The sequence below is a fragment of the Spea bombifrons genome, chromosome 6 (genome assembly GCF_027358695.1).
Source record: "Spea bombifrons isolate aSpeBom1 chromosome 6, aSpeBom1.2.pri, whole genome shotgun sequence".
Classification (NCBI taxonomy): domain Eukaryota; kingdom Metazoa; phylum Chordata; class Amphibia; order Anura; family Pelobatidae; genus Spea; species Spea bombifrons.
The window spans coordinates 24965572-24978014 of NC_071092.1; positions in this window are offsets into that span (position 1 = coordinate 24965572).

A 12443-nucleotide genomic window follows, 5' to 3' on the forward strand; every position below is an offset into this window, starting at 1 on the left:
TGAGAATTTACTAACATTATACTGGAGAGTGTGCAATCCAGACTGAGAAACTTGTGATAGAGATTATATAATATGTCAGAAGATATAAGAGTATAACTAAAGAAGAGAATCTACTCAATGAAGTGAAAGCTCCCCATTTTATGACAGCTTACAATTTACTTACTGTTAGAGAATTGAAAGGAGACAAATAACTGTAAATCAGTAATAGAGGATTGGCAGAGGCTAGCATAGGGAGGTAAAGTCTTATGAAAATGAGTAGGAGGACAGAACATTTAAAGAGGAAGAATTGTGTTTATAATGAGCAACTCTGGCAGTGTTACATGTGTAATCAGTATAGTGGAAGTGCAGTTTTTCATGAGAGCATGATAGGAATATGTTTACACATGTGCAGAAAAACCATACGTATAACATGAACAAATATATAATACAAATGTGTAATTTAGGCACAAAGTTATATGAAAAATGATTTACAAACTAGAACGTGCTTTGTTCCAAAAAGCTTTTGTCTATATATTTTAGACATACATTAGACATTTGCATTTTAGTATCAAATACTGCTTTGGAACTTGCATATGTAAGAGGAACATGAAATATTTAGTGAATACATTTTATAAATTACACAACCCACTGGAAGTAAAACGCCAGTTAGGTTTAACCTAAACCGGCTGTTATAAGTTGTCTAATTTTATACGATTTAAGGGTGAACCTTGAATAATAAGAGATAAGTTGTGTAGTGTCTTACCCTACAGGGAGCGCAGTAATTATTGTATGATACAAACAGAGGACATATTTTTGCAGCAGATATGTATTTTGCACAGGGTTAGATTCTATTGTTTATGTAATCAGTTTTCAGTCAAAGTCTAAGCAGTATTTTGATATCAAATCATGAACATGATTCAAAGTGTAGATAGTTTATTTGGGCAGCTGCTTGAAGAGTATCAAGTGCAACCGATATCGTTCAACAGTGAACCCGGGACCCTACAACATTTTTGGTTCCCCAAGTATTTAGCAATGGAGATTTCTTTCCACTTATATATTTTATATTTGCTAGCTAAGGAGTTTGCAGGGAAGTTCATTTTTAACCTTTCACCTTCCTGACTTTGTTTTGAGAGGCCAACTCTGCTGAACTTTTCCTGCGAGAAGTGTTAAGATGGCCTAACCTGGGTCATTGTTCAAGATGACATGCAAGAAATCTCCTCGTATGAAAGAGCCCACTTTAAGGAAGGGCATACATGCAAATTCCTTGATCACAGTACTGTGTGTAGGATCATGTAGCATCACTGCTGACATCAGCTAATCTAATTGCCCATGCTACAGCCGAATAGATAAATGTAATGAGATGCCTAGAGCAATGGAGGTTGTAAATGAAGATGTTTCTATCAGTGAAAAACATAAAACGACTGAATGATTAAGTCACACAACTAGGATGACAACAACTATGTTTAAGGCTGCATTTTGTGATCAACCTCCAACAGCAATGAAGATGATGACAAACAAAATAAAACATTTTATCATTAGTATCAAGTCTTCCTTATAGGAGTTCCCATGTATTAGCTATAGCATCAGAGAGCTTCTTTTTTCAGGCAAAAAGGGTAAGAAAAATATATTTAGTAATTTTATTCCATAATATAGCAAGTAATCGCATTGTATATAAAGAAGAATAGTTATATAAGAGTATATAAGGAGGATATAAAATATGTATTTTTACTTAAATTACTGTTGTATTAGAAAACTTTCACAGAATTCTAAACTTTTTCATTTATAAAGCGCTGCTTTTCTGTAGAACAACAAAAAAAAATTAGAAGTAGAAATACAGATACAATGGCTGATTTGAAATTGCTCTTTGAGGCCTAATATCACACATTTTGGCTGGCTGAAATTGAAAGAAAATGTTCATCTCATTTTGGTCTCTACAGATATCTTCTGCTTTTTTCAGTAATACAAGCATAATTTTAAAAGGCAATCTTAATACTGTTCGTTATTGGCCATTATTTAACTTCGTAGAACAGCTGGTTATTTTGGTATTGCTAAAGCTGAAAATTGGTAAAAAAAATATTTAACTGATTTTGATCTCTGTGGGTATTTCCTGCCTTTTCTGCCATACAAGTATTATTTAAATTGATGATCTTAATTTTGCTATTGGCAATCATTTAACTTTGCAGGACAGGTGATTATTTTGGAATTGCCAACACTATCATGTATAAAGGAGGTCATCAAGGAGAATACATCATTCCGAAGTATATTTACTAACGTATGAGGATGCTAAAGTTGGACATGTGTACTCCATGACAATAAGTATGCATTATGAAGTGCAAACGGCAATGAACTTCACCTGCGGAAAGGGCTAAGCTGACCCTGCATAAAGCATAAGTAATGCAGGGAGTCTTCTCATTTATTTAACTATTAATTATTCAGGGCCAGCTCAGCCTTTGCAGGAGAAGCTCACCAGGGTTGGCCCTTCATAATTCATAAATAAATACAACTCTCCTGCTGTGATTTAGGCTGCAGCTTCAGAGAAACAGTAGAAGTCAACTGAAAACATGATGCTGCAAATTAACCCCTTAATGACAAAATGCATTGTTTTCAATTGTCCTTAAGGGGTTAAAAGGTGTAAAAAGTGATTTTTTTTCAATGTAGAATCCATTAGTTTGAGCTAAAGATTTACCTTTTCCTTAATGTTCTAGTAGATGGAAGAGCAAGTGAATATATATATTTTATGCTCATCTTTTTCTGGGACGAGTAAACTCACAAGTGCACAAGGTTTCAGTCTAAAATTAGGGCAGTCAGAAAACCGCAAGAAATTCATATTGTAATTGACTGAATGCACAGGCCCTTCTTAATATACTATACCTAGCTCTGCATGTACTTCTAAGGCAGAGTGCCCGAATAAAGTGTATCACTGTGTGAAGTGTGAAGTGTCAAAATAATGTGTATATAAAACACAGAAGAATATTTGTTTAGGACAATACAATTAAGGCATATTTTAAATTTTTTTATAGTTACATAAACTGCTACTGATAGGTCAGAAAGTCCTATACAAACGTATTGTTAAAGCCCCACCCTTAGCCATACTTCCAACCGCACTGCTGAAAGAAAGTGAAATTGCGTCTCTAAGCAAATGTACCATGAGTATTGGTAGTATGGCCACATTGCGGGTATATCATAGTCACAATCTGTTGACTTTCGCTAATTCACTGCTCTTGATAAGTGCAGTAAGAGTAATGCCGGTAAATAAAATACACCAGGCAATATTTTCCATTCTCTAGGGGTAGAATCTTGGGAGATGCAATGGAGAGTTTAAGGGTTTCTTTAATAAACAGGGAGATTGCAGATGAGTTCAACATTGTGTTCCTTTCAGAATAAAATTTTGTAATGCTCATTGTTAATTTTATGGAAGAGTAAAATAAAAGGATTAGTATTTTTATGAGATCACCCACGTTCTTGGTTCTTTGGTATTGTAACTGATGGGGGGGCATGAAGTCAGCTTGCGACACTCTGTTCCATAATTTATATGTGCATGGGTTTAACCCTTCCAGTTTTGTATTCCCTTGTGTTTTAGACCCTTTTGCTTCTTCAGAGCAATAGGGCAATTATTTGTTTGACATTTTATTTTTGATTTGTATTTTTTATATTTTGTTTCTGTGACATTTTGTTCTTTGGGCTGTTTTTGAATGGGGTGTGGGGAGGGTTGGGAGAAAGATGTTTGAGGTGTTAAGCAACAAGAAGTGGCCAAAAGTTTTCAAGAAAGGAAGTGGGAACTGTATTTTTTTTTTTGCATGCGTTGGTGTAAAAAAAAACAAAAAAACACACACAAAAAGAAAAAAACATTCAGCTGTGTTCTCTATTTAAATGCGGTAGAAGCAGCTGTGAGCCCTGGTGATATCATGCCTGCTGAGCATTTCCTGGTATCTGAAGGGTCAGAGTGGCATGTATTTGATTATGATGTTCAGGCCATATACAGTATATATCATATGTTGCTAACTAGCACATGTACAGTACTTCAGTGCAGTATATGGAATATACTACTTGATGCTCTTCTGTGAGTGTATTATTGTGGATTCTGCGGGATAATACTTTGCACGTGCTGGAAAATATAGTCAATCTGGTCACCCACTCTCTGAATCATTGTTTTACAATATAACTCATTCTAGCTCTTTTTGTGTGACATCACTCAGTACCCCAATCTAAAATATCACCAATTGTTCTACGTAGTTAAGACCTAGCCTCCTAATCCAATTTGCAAGCAATGGATCACAGTGAATAGCCGATAAGGCTGCTTTGGAGATCCACATTACAGTTGCTCCTTGCTCTCTATTGCATGCCCCCATAAATAACACATATGTGATTGCATATACAATGCTGACGATTCAATGAGAAATATTGTTATTAACATTTTACTATTTTAACAATGTTTTCACTTTTTATTGTGTGCCTGGCCACTCTAGTTAACCTACATGCTGTCCAAAGGGAGGGCCATGGACTTTCAGCCAAAGATAGACAAACAATCCAGTAATGTAGCACCCCAAAACATATCTAGCAGATTAGCTACTCATTGAGTAGTATCCAGTCATGTCCAACACATATTAATTAATGCATATGACATACAGTTAGGATGCAACTGCTACCTAAAGTCCTTGATAATGTAGTAAGTTGCAAGTAACAAAACACACATAGTTATCCCCCCCCCCATTGTCAGCTCTCCACTCTCTCTGCCAGCAATCTTCCCACCCCTATTGGTGTTGTTGGTGAATTCTCTTTTCAGACGGAAAAATAACAGACCACAGATCTGGTTTACCTTAACCCAAACTAGCGTAAAACTGGTGATTGTTATTTAACAGGCAAATCTAAAATCATAATAGTCAACCCATAATGTTAACGTGTTGGTTTCCCTTAGGATACTTGTGTTAATGGGGCACTCCAGCCATCATATGCACTTTAAAGCATATGGTAGGTGCATAGTCCCTTTATAACATTTTGTGACCCCAGTGTGCATGTGTAAAGTCTTCCATTTTTCTACTACTGCTTAAGCTGTTATTTAGTGAAAGGACCATACTCCCATTAATTTCATTGCAAGTAGTTTACTGCCACTAATTAACAGCTTAAGCAGAAACATTGGACATTCTCATAGAGAAAGAAGATTTTTGCAGCATGGTGTGTCAGGTAAGTGTTGTTTTCCATTTTGGAAGAATGCATATTAAGTACTCACAGGGTATAGACATACATATATGTTTAGATATATTTATGTCAGCTGGTTACACCAACATTAGACAATACCTTAATCCATGTATCTGGTGTTTCTTTGTCACACCTTTCTGGGTCTACTAACCCTTTCTGGGTAACACCCTTTGGACAACTGTCCTTTATTGCTATCACCCATGTTTACATATCATAATCATTTATACATATCATGTTTACATATCATATCACCTATGGCTGGAGAGTCCCATGGACGTATAACTGATGTCTGTTGACACTTTATAGTCAACAAAGATCACTCACACAAGAAATAAATATCATTGTTATAGACCTAGGGGTATGAAAATTATTATGATTTCCTATCAAAAAGACTTTCTGAAATAGAACCATAATTGTATTAAGTATCTCTCTGAATGAAGAAGAGTACATGGTAACCTATCATACAGCCTGCCTCAAAAAATCATTGATACTGGTGGGGGAATCTGTGACAAAACAGTCCTAATAGGGATCTAGACATCTAATTAGGTGCCCTATGTTGTCTAAAACCAACAAGTACAATAATTACCCATTGGAAAGAAAACAAACACTTTGTTGTGGAATGTTTGTATATGTTACACATCCACTGTTTGTGTGTATCTAGGAAATGAAATGCATTAAAGATCTCCATATATTTATCTCCTTTAAAACCCATATGGTTTATTCATTTAATTCTTATATTAGTTCAAACATTACTGTGTATCGCTGCATCACGGCCTTTCACTAGTTAAACCATTAAAACCCAAGAAAAAATAAAAATATTGCATATGAGCATCGTGGGTACACGTTCAAATGGACTGGCGCAAAAATTATCCATATAGAGTATTTAGGACGTTTACTCCAATTGTGACTAAAAATATAAATATTAAAACAAAAGCTTTTCAGTGCATGTAACACTTCTGATTAATTTCTGCTCAGCTATATACTTGTTTACGTTTAACCTTCCCCCTCTACTTCCTGAAAGGAAGCGGAGTACAAATTGCTTAGGCGCAGATGTTCGGATAAAGATCATGCCCAGGAGTTCTCCTGTCTTCGGTTCTGACCCTGCAGACACCAGGCTAAGCAGGTGTGTCTTCCTTGTGAGGACAATGAGGAATTGGAAAGTCCTCTGGTTTGCTGTCTTTCCACATTTTGTTTAAATGGCACGCAATTGTTCTTGGAATATAATGAAGAATAAGTGGATGGAAAAAATCTATTTCTATATTTGCAATAAATTTCTTATGAAATCAAAGATCAGATTTGTCATTTTTAAATATGTTTGAATGGAAATATAACAAAAGCTTTGGCATGCTTTTTTTTTAATAATATCCCATACTGCCAGAGACAGATGTGATGCAAGTACTTTTTAATCAGGTTTCCCGATTAACTTGTTGACTACTAGAGAAGTTGTGCATTAAATTGCTCTGAAGCATAACATTTGTTGTAATTTTGGTAAATTTGGTAGCTCGGATGTTTCCCAATATGCAATGTCTTCAATTGCCACTAAGTTATAAAGTAACCACAGTGTCTATTAGACTTTGGGATATTGAGGTTTCCTTCTTTATCTATGACTCTTAGTAGAAAAATGTAGATTGTGGCATCTGGGAAGATCAGCACAAGCAGTGACCTTAATTTACAATGAAATAAATTAATTATGTTGGCCCTCTACACATTTAACTCTTATTGGATTGTGAATGCGTGGCTAGCTGGACATAAAAATCACACCAAAAGTCACAATTTGACCCCTTTACTAAGATCATTGCACACTTACTCAATGGTAGATGAGTAGAGAGAAAGCCAGGGTAGAGTGAACAAAGATGGAGAGAGGACACGTAAGAGACAGGAGGGGAGAGAGAGAATGGAAAAGAGAAATGAGAGAAAGGAGAAGAGAGAGAGAAAGGAGAGATAACGGGTTCAACAAGAGAGCGGTAGATACTCTCGAATATCACCCTGGCTATGGCTCCGGTTTGTGAGACAGCAAGAGCTGCTGTAGCTACCCTGGAACACCGCACTCTATACCCAATCAGCAGACACAACAACTATCTATTAGGAACAGCAAGTTAGAACACTTTATTGGGGTCAACACACATATTTTTATACATTTCGGGATCAAGATAAGAAAGGGGATAAAACAAGGGAAGAATAGAGTACATGACAAGATTAGACTCTTTAATCCATTCAAGTCTGGCACCAGGGTACACCAGCCAACCAGAGTCTGTCTATGGAAGGGAGCGACCAATCCCAGACGACCAACTCACAGGCAGGGTGGGTGCTAATCCCTTTAACCGGAGAGCCAATCGGGAAAGCGCTGACAAGCCGCTCCATGTATCTGGGAGGCAGACTTAGCCACTAATCCGCAGTATTATATGGTGTTCAGTGGGCTCGCCTGGAGCGACCAATAGAATTGGTGCCTACCTGTGAGCAACCAATAGGCAAAGTTGCTATATACTACAGCTGGGCTTAACCTTTATTGAGAAGGGCTAGCTGAGTTGCTCTCTCACTGGGGACCCTGTACCAATTACACAATTATAAGGTATTAGTGATTAGCCTTTTTTCCAGAGGATTTCTCGTTGCTCCTGTGCAGCTTGTCACAAGAGATATCAGAAAGGACATGAGAAAAGGGGAAAAAAATGAGAAAATAAAGAGAAAATAGTTAAAACAAATTTATCCGGGATCTTTATCCGGTGACCAGGTCAGATTTGTACAAATACTGTGACAGAACCAGCGGCATTGTATAACCCTAGTGCAATCTGTTCTCTTTTCATGACTAACCCCCCAACCTTAAGCCATTTAAAGCTGAATGATTCTACATGGAAGGGGTGGAGGTCGACAGCAGGAAAGCTGTCTGTAAAGTGTGTTTGATTTTGAGTGTGTTACAAAAGAGAAATACAGGAAGGCATAGGGAAAACACATAGGGCAACCACTATGCCGTTTAATCCTGAACACTCATAGGAAGTGTATAGTGCATGGATGCATTACCATCATTGTGCACTGTATGATACCCTTTAAATAAGCCTGGTTAAGGGGATAATCTGGTGGTCACCATACCCTGATAGCTATTTATCTGTGTTAGTATCAAGATAGCATGATATCGTGTTGAGGCACAGTAAAGAAGAATTGAATATTTTCTATTTTAATGCCTGCTTTCTCACATTCCCTGTCTCTCACACATTTTCTCTTTCTCTCTGTGCCTAATGTGTCATTTTTCTCTCCCTGTCACGCATACATTTTCTCTTTCTGCCTCACAGCATTGCACAGTTTTGCAGCTGTGCGCTTGCTCTTGGCTGGGAGGTTGATGCGATGGGTACTCTTGCTGCTGTTGCCTGTGTGGGAATCACATCATGTCATTAATAGCTCCCCAAGGGGCAGAAGCTCAGCAGCTACAACAGTCAAGGCCTGAGAGCAAGAGCGTGTGTGATGGATTCTAATGAGGGATAGCCCTCCCTTTACACGTCTATCTGTCTTGCTATAGCTCTCCTTATCCATATATTATATTGTGCCGGGTGGGCACACAAGAGAATTGGGGGGAAATTGGTGTCACCATAGCAACAATGGACCTGTAATGTTTATGTCCAGCTGTCTGCAAGCTTTTGGTAACATCTTTCCTATTTTTAATGATTCACTTTCCTATTCTTCACATTATCTTTTCCTTTCTGATCTAGTATATATTAATGTACATATAACAGCTATTACAGCTTTTTTTTAAATGGCAGCTCCACAAATTGCTTCTCACTCCCCACCTCTGTTTTGGTTTCTTGTGTTTCTGTAAATCCCCTGACAGATTTGGCCCCTGCTCTCCCCTGATGTGCTGAGCGCTTTTAATGATACTCTCTAGAATCACAGGGGGTAATAGGATTAGGTAGAAATCCAGTTTTCCTGTGGATGAAGAAGAATACTGTAAGAGATAAGACAGAGAGGAGAGTATTTATGGAAAATGCAGAAGAGACCGAGGTAGAGAAAGTGTGGGGAAAGGGTGGCACTACCACAAGAAAGTTACAAAGGCCCCTTTTTTTGGTATGAAAATGGAAAATCTTTACAAGTGTGACAGATATTGCACATACAGTTATTTCACTGTAATGTATTGTGTTGATGTATTGTGTTAATGTATTGTGTATGGTTATATTTCTGACTCTAAATATTGTTTATATCAGTTAATACATATCTGGGTACTAAAAGTGTTTGCTTAGGGTCCTTAAAATCTTGAGCTGCCTCTGTGGAGAAGCGACAGGCTTACTTGAGAGCTTGTATAGTAAATGAGCGAAGTGACAGAGAGTGTTAATACGCCTACTAACATACCCTCATTCATAGCCATACCTGAAATGCTCCCTATTCTGTGGGAGTGGCTTTGGGAGACAGCAGGGCTAGCTACACAGGTAGGTGGGTTAGCCATACAATGCACCAGATAGCATTGACTTGTATGGAAGCAGAAGGGGATCTGACTTGTATGGAATTGGGAGGGGCTAAACAATGCTCCCCTACCCCAGAGAAAGAGCTGAGTGATACGGAGACCCAAAGAAGCAGGGTTTCACCCAGAGACTTCTGATGAAACCCCAGTGTCCCCAGGTACCATATAAGCAGCTTACACTGATGATGAATGCCCCATTGATACCCAGGTCCCAGTTAGAGAATATAAGTAGAAGATACCTATGAAGCTGGTACTGCAAATTGTGTGACATATGGCGCAGCTAGAGGCTGAGAAGTTGCAGTGAAAATTAAGTAAAACTGATAAAAATATTCCATCTCTCCTGCCTTAAGTGGTGTGTTCCATGGACTAGAGTGTGAGCAAGGATTGCTTCATCTGAGAGGGTGTGTTTCCCTTAAAGGTTCTAGAGATGCTGTCTGCTTCATCTTTTATATGTACAAATGCAGGTGGATGAGTGCAGTTAACAAACCTCTTTATTAATCACTCTTGTTGGTGATGATAATACTTTTTGGGATGTTGATGACAGTAATGCTATATTGCTATATTTTAATAATTTGTAAATAATTAAAATCTATCTAATTAACAGAGAAGAACAGACCACTATTTCCCTGTGGCTGGGACAACAGTATTTGAAGTGCAGTAAGATGTGTGCAAATTATAATTTTTAATCTTATATGTGTACCCAGTTAGAATTAAAGGTGGCCCTGACAAGTTGTCTATAATCTCACTCAATAATCTCATTGTTGTACCTTCTCCCCTATACAGGCCTCTGACTTTGCTGTTATCCCTTTGCTCTCTCCTGCCTGTCAGTTTCCACTAATGCTTTTCCCTCTGCTGCACTCTATTAATTTGATTCCTCTCTCCCCTGCACTCTGCTTTCCTTTCTGCAGTCTCTTGTTGCTTGTACTGCCTCACTTACTTCTTTAGCTTAGTATCCATCCTACTCATAGCTGCATCTTCTCTCCCTGTGCGCATGTTTTTTATGTATCTGCCTGAAAGGCATTTAATTAAATGCCCACAGATCAATGTTCCTCTACACTTTATGACTTCTGATCTCTTACATAGTAATGATGCAAGATACAGCACAGTCGTTTTGGTACCTTCTTCTATAAATGTAAACTGTGCATTTTTTAAAAGAATAACCCTCAGCCAATATTACTCATTGCATATTATGAGATATTTAGTTCTATTGTAGTGCTTTGCAACACGCAATGCTTAAATTATTGTCAAACATCAATTTACAGCTCATAAGTGCAAGTTAAGCATGATGAGGTATTTAATATATTTGCAGGGCCATCTTTATTGTGGGACAAAAAAGGCAGCTCCAGCAGGCCCAGGTATACATTGGGAGCCCACAGCAGCTGCTCCTTTGGCCTCAACAACAACCACCATAGCCCATCGGAGGTTAATGCACTTGCTGACACAGACTGGTCCTAAAGTGCACTCACATCATTGTCTATGGGCACCCAAAACGCCAGCACTGCCAAGCCCCAGTCCCAGCACACTGACTGAGTCTGGTATCTGATGTAATTTCCCAGTATTCAAATGCAGGCAGCGTGTGAGGACTGTGAGGAAGCAAAAGATCTGCCAACCAATGGATTTCTATGTCTACAGATAAACACTTGGTTGTAGAGAAGAAGGGGGATGCTGCTGCACCATAGCTGTGTTGATGCTCTAGCTAACTGTAGCTTAGCATATTCAGTGCTTGCCTCATCTTGAAAAGGACAAGGAGTTACTACAGCAGCTTACCTCCAAACATCAGACAGGAGAAATGTTGAAGTGAGAGCAGAACAGACTTACACATACAAAAACACAATTAACATACAATGGAACAGAAAAACACAGTAAGTCCTCCTTCAGGTCCAGCAATGGGAACACACAAACAATATGATAGGATGATCCCTCTGGAACCTGACTCTGGGACACCCTGTGGAGTGTGGGGAACATAAAATATGCCTCTTCAAGTCCCCCAAGGGAGCTCGCCTATAACCACAGTGTCGTTTGATAGCTCAGGGACCCCACTGTCTCCAAAATGGCCCTAATTGACCATTGGGGCCCTGAGCGACACTTCTTTAGAGGGTGCAGGTAGAAAAGCACCCAGTGAGAAGTTCCAGGGCCATTAAATCCATTTCCCCCTGGGCGGAAAAAGGTACAATCCCGGGGATCACTATATCACCCAAAATCTTTGGACCACCTCAGTTAAGTGTCCAAAAGTGTCACAAGGGGTTCGATCTACACCCGGTTATGCAGGTTGTGGCAAAGTTCAGATCTGCTCGGGAGTTCCACGAAGTGTTTCTGGTCATGTAGAGCCCCCATAGTCAGCTAGACCATGGAATTCTGGTTAGGGCAGACTAAACTGGGGCTTCCGGTCTACCTGTACACCCAATGAACACAGGGTGACTAGGCAGAAAGACAAGGAGTCCCCCCCATGAATCCGTCTTGGTCCCCTTCCAAACTCAACCTACCTTATGTGTCTTCAGGTTGTTACCGTGACAGTAACTGCAGTACCCATGATATACAGTCAGCCATTACTGGCTAAACACAATTATGCACAAAAGCTGCGAAGTTAACAATTCCTATTTACATGCTTAAGCAAGCGGTGACCAGTGTCAATTGAATGCAAGGTGACACAAATTAAAGAAATGTGATTCACTGATGTGCTAGACAGCCTTCTGCATATTAAAATACTTTGTAAGTACATTAATATGCATTCATTAAACCTGTAGAAAACAAATACTGGATAAGCTTTTGGAGACACTGCAGCTCCAGAGCAGCAACCCAATGCCTCCTTCTCTTGGTCTGACATTTT